Raw genomic sequence first — 7,269 nt, forward strand, 5'->3', positions numbered from 1 at the left:
GTCTGCAAACATGACACGAAGGCTGGCAATATCAACCCCACTATGTGGGAATATCTTGCAGATGACCACAGTGCCAGGGGACAGACAATCAGTGCCGGATAGCTCAGCTGGTTAGAACTTGGTGCTGATAACACCAAGGTTGCAGGTTCAGTGCCCATAAGGGACAGCTGCCTATTCCTGATTTTCAGGGCCTTGGACTAGATGATCCTCAGGGTCCCTTCCAACTCTTTGATTCTATGAGGTTGTGCATCCATAGCAGTGACCAGAGGAACAATGACCGCTGGGAGGAGCGCAGAGCGAAGAAACCCCATGATGCATCTGCAGCAACACAACTGGACGCCTTCATCTGCCCCATCTGCAACAAAACATGCCTCTCCCGTATAGTTCTCTACTGTCACAGCAGATGCTGTAACCTTCCAACAGTTTGACCTCACCCCCAAAGGCACACTCTTCCATATGCCAACCAATCCTACACAACACACATGGGCATGTTATAGAAGCACTGGAATTTGAAAGGGATCAGTTTAATGTGGAGTGATCAGGTGCAAATGTGAGATCGGCTGACGAGTAGCTTTAACAGTTGTCCGTGCTGGCTGGTGCCCTTTGGGACTGGTGAGGTGGCAGGCAGAGTGAGCCACAGGAAGCAGAGCCACAGCCAATGACAGATGGAGCCGCCCCTTGGCTGGTTGAGGTCGATGGGACATAAGTGCAACCCATTGAGAAAGAGGTAGATCAACCAAAATGAATCGCCGCTACAGCAGTCGTGGTAGCAATTCACGGCATGAGTTTCCATAAAAGCAGCCTGGGGTTCAGAGAGCACTAAAAAACATAAGCTGCTGACCCAAGTAATACTTCTTGATATATCTTAGCTAGCAAAAAAGCCATTCTTTTGAAGATCTGGCCGACTTTCCTGTATCAAAGGCAGCCTTGTTGCTAACTGATATCAGAACAGGGCATTTCAAAAGATAACATAGGGATGCTATAAAGACTGCTGAGGTAATATTTGTGTCACACCTTGAGCTCTCTTAAGCCTGACATGATTATTATTATTACAACTACTAATATGTTATTCATTTATTTATACCCTGCCCTTTTTCCCTGACAGGGGACTCAAGGCAGCTTACAGATAAAAATAAGAACAGCTAAAATTACTACTATTATTATTTAGATTGGAGAAATGCTAGCCAATTAACCATATGAGTTTTAACAGATTTGATATGCATAAATTTACATAGGAATAAAAGACTGCAGGCCAGGGGATGCCTTTGCTAAGAGGGCACCAGCTGCCTGCCCTTCAGATAAGTTTTTTTTTTTTACAAAAAACAGTTTTAAACAATCTATTGTCAAGTTTTTAATGCATTGTTTGGGATGAAGCCTTGCAGCCCAAGTAGCTGTTAATATTTTCAGCTGTCTGAAATCCTGGGATTTAACTGTGTCCAAGAGCATTCAGCTGTAGCTTGTTAAGGGTGCTGAGAGAATTACACAGAACTACAATTCCCAGTACCCTTAACAAACTACAGTTCCCAGGATTCTTTTGGGGGAAGCCATGGCTGCTAAAGCAGGATGGGTGTGCTTTAAATGTGTGGATGTGAACTGGGTCCCTTACCAGTTACATTCCGCATCTTTCACATCCCCATTCTAAATTATGGATCTTTCGAGTCGCAGAGTTCTGCCTGGTGCCTGAGTTATGCATAACCTCTGTCACTTTCATTAGCCTAAGTAGCATTCTCGGTATGATTTATAAGGCAACAAAACAATGCATCATTTGCTCCACCTCGAAAGATCATGCCCCATCACCAGCAGTATTAATGGTAAAAATAAATCTTTCCTACCACAACGTGAGCACGTGGCATCCCTAAGTCCCAGCAAATGTCCTCGTTGTTACTCCTCTGGGCAAGTTAGAGAATTCCCAAGGGCAATGCAATTATCATAACTGAGGGGAAACACAGACAAGAGGGTTTTAAACCATTCTGACACTGTGTGAACGTAGGAATTTGCCTTGGGTCACATCTGCACCACACATTTTAAGCACTACTGTATACCACTTTAGCAGTCCTCCCAAAGGATTCTGGGAACTGTAGTTTGTTATGGGTGCTAGGAATTGTAGAACTGTGAGAGCTAAACAGTGGTACCCAAGATGCTTTGGGGCAAACCATGACTGTTAATGTGGTATAAAAGGTAAAGGGACCCGTGACCATTAGGTCCAGTCATGACCGACTCTGGGGTTGCAGCACTCATCTCGCTCTATAGGCCAAGGGAGCCGGCGTTTGTCTGCATACAGCTTCCGGGTGATGTGGCCAGCATGACTAAGCCACTTCTGGCAAACCAGAGCAGCACACGGAAACGCCTTTACCTTCCCACCGGAGTGGTACCTATTTATCTACTTGCACTTTGACAAGTTTTCGAACTGCTAGGTTGGCAGGAGCAGGGACCGAGCAACGGGAGCTCACCCCATCGCGGGGATTCGAACCACCAACCTTCTGATCAGCAAGTCCTAGGCTCTGTGGGTTAACCCACAGCGCCACCCGCATCCCTGTTAATGTGGTATAGCCGTGCTTTAAATGTCTGGTATGGATGTGACCTTACACTGGGTCAAGCCATTGGCCTGTCTAACTCAGTGTTGTCTACACTGACTGATAGAAGCTCTGTAGAACTTCAGCCAAGGGACACTCCCAACCCTAACTGGAGATGTCAAGGATTGAACCTGAGCCTTCTGCATGCAAGCAGACGCTTACACACTGAGTCACGGCCGTTCCTTAACATCTTGGCACATGGTGACATTCATGCATGTGCATAAATTTAAGCTGCCACACCAGCCTTCGCTAGTCTAGCAGTGCAAAAGAACTAGAGCCACAAGCTTTGCTCAGCAGATTAATCCTTTTAAATTACGGGAATCTGGAGAACCTGTGCCAGCATTGATGGACTACAGTTCCCATTATCTGTAGCTAGTGGCCGGTCTAATCAGACTTGAAGGCCAGCCTTATCTGGAGAACCACACATTCTCCAGTTTGCATGTTTGATGATTAATGCAAAGGGAATTTTAATCTACAACACTTTAAACAGTGTTGTTTATTTTTATTTCTGGTTGATTTGGGTTCTAATATGTCAATGTCATAGGAAATGGAGAAGATGGTATTAAAGATTGCCTTTCTTACCAATGAACTGCAACTTTGTGCTTATGTTATCTCATGCTTCCGCAGAGCAGGTGAAGCAAAATGGTGGACTGGCCTCCACTTCTATAAACTAACAGGAATCCAAACAGATAGAGGATAAGCAAAAGACAAAATCTTTGGGAGTTTCAAGAGTTTTGTGCATAGCTTTCTTGAAACACACTGGATTGATGCAAGTTGTTCAAACGTTCCCAATGGCCTACTGTTGTGTGGCCTTTCCATTGCCCTTGTTGCACATAAGGATTGGGACAAGCTCCTGGCTATAATCATTCCACCACTGCCCCAACAAAACACATATTTGTCAAAATGGGATTCTTCCTGCCTCCAGAGAGTTCTGCTTAAACAGACATTTCCCTCTTCAAAAAGGGAAATAAAAGGTTTATATCCCATCCAGACAAAAAGAAACATTTTCATTAAAGTAGCATTTTTCAAATTCTTCTGTCACAGCTACAAGGCAGAGGTACTTTCCTCAGACTGAGGGCTTAATGACCAGAGATTATTAATAACTATGGCCCAATAGGTCACGCAATCACACACCTCAGTAGTTCTCTCTTACCTACGGTATATAATCTTCCACTTTAGGTACTTCTCGAGAGCTGTGACACAACCAGGGTTTCACAAAGTGGATAAATTCAGAGTAACACAAGATCCACAGAACTCTTGACATGTGCGAGACAGGTGTCTTTCCACAGAGTAATAAAACTGTTCCCAGTTAAAGGTAAAGGTAAAGGTACCCCTGCCCGAACGGGCCAGTCTTGACAGACTGTGGGGTTTGTGCGCCCATCTCACATTTATTGGCCGGGGGCCAGCGCTGTCCGGGGACACTTCCGGGTCATGTGGCCAGCGTGACATCGCTGCTCTGGCGAGCCAGAGCCGCACACGGAACGCCGTTTACCTTACCGCTGGTAAGCGGTACCTATTTATCTACTTGCACCCGGGGGTGCTTTCGAACTGCTAGGTGGGCAGGCGCTGGGACCGAACAGCGGGAGCGCACCCCGCCGCGGGGATTCGAACCGCCGACCTTTCGATCGGCAAGCCCTAGGCGTTGAGGCTTTAGCCCACAGCGCCACCCGCGCCCCTGTTCCCAGTTAGCATGTAATAATTATCCCATTCTCAGATAATCCTTGTCTTCATGCCCTTTCGATGGTAATTGGAGTCACTGCCTGTCTCATGGAAAATAATATAACCACTGGTGATAAGAAACATGTAGGGGGTTGATTTATGGACTTATTAAAAACACATTAGGAATTATTGAGGGATTGGAGCTAAAGATAGTGGTGGCTTAATTGGCAGCCAAATCATTTGGGCTGACTGGCAAAGGCACTCTAAGGCTAGGACTCAGCTAGATAAAGCGTTTTATATGCGATAGAACACTGTGACACCAGATGGCGCTGTGGAGTCCCGTCTTTCCCTACCGGATTTCCCCATATGAGTTTACAATGTGTTTAACTGAAATGCTTCTTTAATGTGTCTAGATCTAGCTGTAGACTAGCAATTCAGGGCAGTACAAGAAGCAGAGGCTGTCAAGCCTATCAAGTATTTCTTGCCCTGCTGGGCATCATTGTTGGCCCTTTTTTATTCGCCCACCCACTGTTACAAGCTCTCAGGCAGAAACCATTAAATTCCATTTTAATATATAATATTTCCGAGTTTTGAAAACAACCAGTTGGAGGCTCAGTTTCACCTTCATCATGGAAAGGAAAAGGCCTACTAATTCTCCCTCCATCTGCAGCTCCTTACAGGGATCCCATTTGCACTGTCGTGAGTCCCATGGAAGTAAAGCTGAATAGAATTGTAAAAATAAATAAATAACCCAGCCAAGAAGCCTATCTGTTGCCTGTTCTTGACACTCCATGCCACAAGAGGAGACAGGGAGCACATGCAGATGACCTGCCTGTTTAATGAACATTCGCCCTGATTTGTTTGCAGGGAGGTTAGATAAAATTGTATCAAAGCAAGTGCTGTTTCACATTTTTCCAATGCAAATAGGAGAAAGTCTGCTCTTTGGGGGAAGCAGATTTTTTGTGTAAGTCAGCTAACTTTGTGTAACCTGAATTTTCCAGTATATGATCAGATTCCATCCCAAAATAGCCACAGCCTAGAAGCGTCCAGAGATAAAAAGGCAGGAACAAGGTGTGTTCTACAATTTAAGTAGCCCTCATGCAGAATCCATGAGAGTTTTCCCCACTTAACCACTAAACAGAGGAGGGAACATGAACCAGTGGAGTCCTTTAACACATTCTCCCTCTGTTTACCCCATCACTTCTCCAGCCCCATCCCTCTTACAATGCTTGTCTTCCAGTCCCTAAACCCAGCTGTTGAGAGAGATTTGCTTGTTTCGCCTGAGTTCAGGGATGGGAAACATGTAACCCCCACTGATGTTGTTGGACAATTCTTATCATCCATGTCCATTGGCTGTGCTATTTGGTACTTCTGGAAGCTGAAGGCCAACACCAGCTGGAGGATCCTAGTTGGTACCAATAGAGGATACAGCAGGAGAGTGTTCATGTAAGGCTCCCAGGATGAATTGAAGCCCGGCAGGCTATCTTGTCCTATTCTAGGTGTCCAGGAGTCCAGCACTCTATCATAGGAAGAAGAAGAGTTTGGATTTGATGTCCTGCTTTATCACTACCCTAGGGAGTCTCAAAGCGGCTAACAATCTCCTTTCCCTTCCTCCCCCACAACAAACATTCTGTGAGGTGAGTGAGGCTGAGAGACTTCAGAGAAGTGTGACTGGCCCAAGGTCACCAAGCAGCTGCATGTGGAGGAGCGGGGACGCGAACCCGGTTCACCAGATTACGAGTCTACCGCTCTTAACCACTACACCACACTGACATAGGAAGTCAAACAGAGTCAGAACATTGGTCCATCTAGCTCAATGTTATCTACCACTGACTGTGGTTCAGGCAGGTATGTCTCCCAGCCCTACCTGGAGATGCCAGGGATTGAACATGTGACCTTCTGGATGCAGGGCAGATGCTACAACCCTTCTATGTCACAGTGGCTCAGTGAGTCAGCTCCATGGGCTTGTTACAAGCCACTTTCCCTACCTAACCAGCATCAGGCAGCACCTGTGAAATGGAATGTGTTTGGCTTCTAAAGCCCAAATGATACTTCCTTTTATGATGTACAGAAGAACTCAGAAATTCCAGAGCTTCTTGTTCTTAGCCCAATAAGCTTCTCACGACACTAAACTTGTTTTTGCTGGGCTGCTCCATCCAAGTGCCCCCAGAGCAAGACAAACCAGACTTGAAGCAGAAATTGCGTTCTTTCCAAAAAGAAAATAAAGGTAGAGTTTTGTTTTACTTTCTGTTATGTAACACAGCTGAATATTGTGGTGTACAAACTTTTTTTAATAGTACTTCTTATGCAACATACACAGCCAGGTATTTTCAAAAAATCCAATCAAAACAAAGGTTGATGGGCAAGGTTCTGAGCTCACTGTTTTATATAACTAAATCACTGGTGCACTGACTGGCTTCAGAAGAACGCACATAGCATAGGATTAAGTCTCTGCTTGGCAATAAATAGAGGCATGTTGGTACATATTTCAGCTCATATTGTCATTGGAGCTTGAAAGGATAATGGCAAAATACATTTAAGCCCTGAAACAATGAACCCTAACATAGAGACTGCAATTACCATGCTAAAGGTTACCTGCAGCACAAAAACAATTGTATTTCTGCGCTTTTCTGCTCTCTGCAGTGTATCTGTATCAAGTAGGTATGAAAAGGGCTTGGGATTGACTCTCTTTTCAGAAATGCTGATCTTTAGCTTGGCATTTTGTGTTTCCGATTCAGGCTGGAGCAGCTTACGGCAGAGCTTAACAACGGCAGGGCTAAGACAACGCAGAGCCAGCCATGAAAAAGAAGTTACGTGTGACATGGGGTCGTTAAACTTTTGGTCTTAGAGATTAGACCAGCCACCTCCAGAGGGTCCACACTTTCCCCACCCCGGCCCAACCTCTTTTCAGATGTATAAGGCATCTCCCTCAGTATCTAGATTCGTTTGGGTCAACTCGCAGGTAGTTAGAAAAACAAAGGCCAGAGTGCAGACTTGAGTTTGTTGTTGTTGTTTAGTCGTGTCTGACTCTTCATGA

General features: G+C 45.2%; 1 long non-coding RNA gene across 1 annotated transcript; it reads right to left on the reverse strand.

The window, feature by feature from the left end:
• Positions 1 to 5,052: 5,052 nt before the first annotated feature.
• On the reverse strand, positions 5,053 to 6,616 carry LOC309515631. The gene is made up of 2 exons (XR_014212586.1): positions 6,100 to 6,616; positions 5,053 to 5,751 (listed from the first exon to the last, which is right to left on the reverse strand). It is a non-coding gene; the product is annotated as an uncharacterized lncRNA (long non-coding RNA).
• Positions 6,617 to 7,269: the final 653 nt, after the last annotated feature.

The sequence above is a fragment of the Podarcis vaucheri genome (assembly GCF_965113315.1).
Source record: "Podarcis vaucheri genome assembly, chromosome: 12".
Classification (NCBI taxonomy): domain Eukaryota; kingdom Metazoa; phylum Chordata; class Lepidosauria; order Squamata; family Lacertidae; genus Podarcis; species Podarcis vaucheri.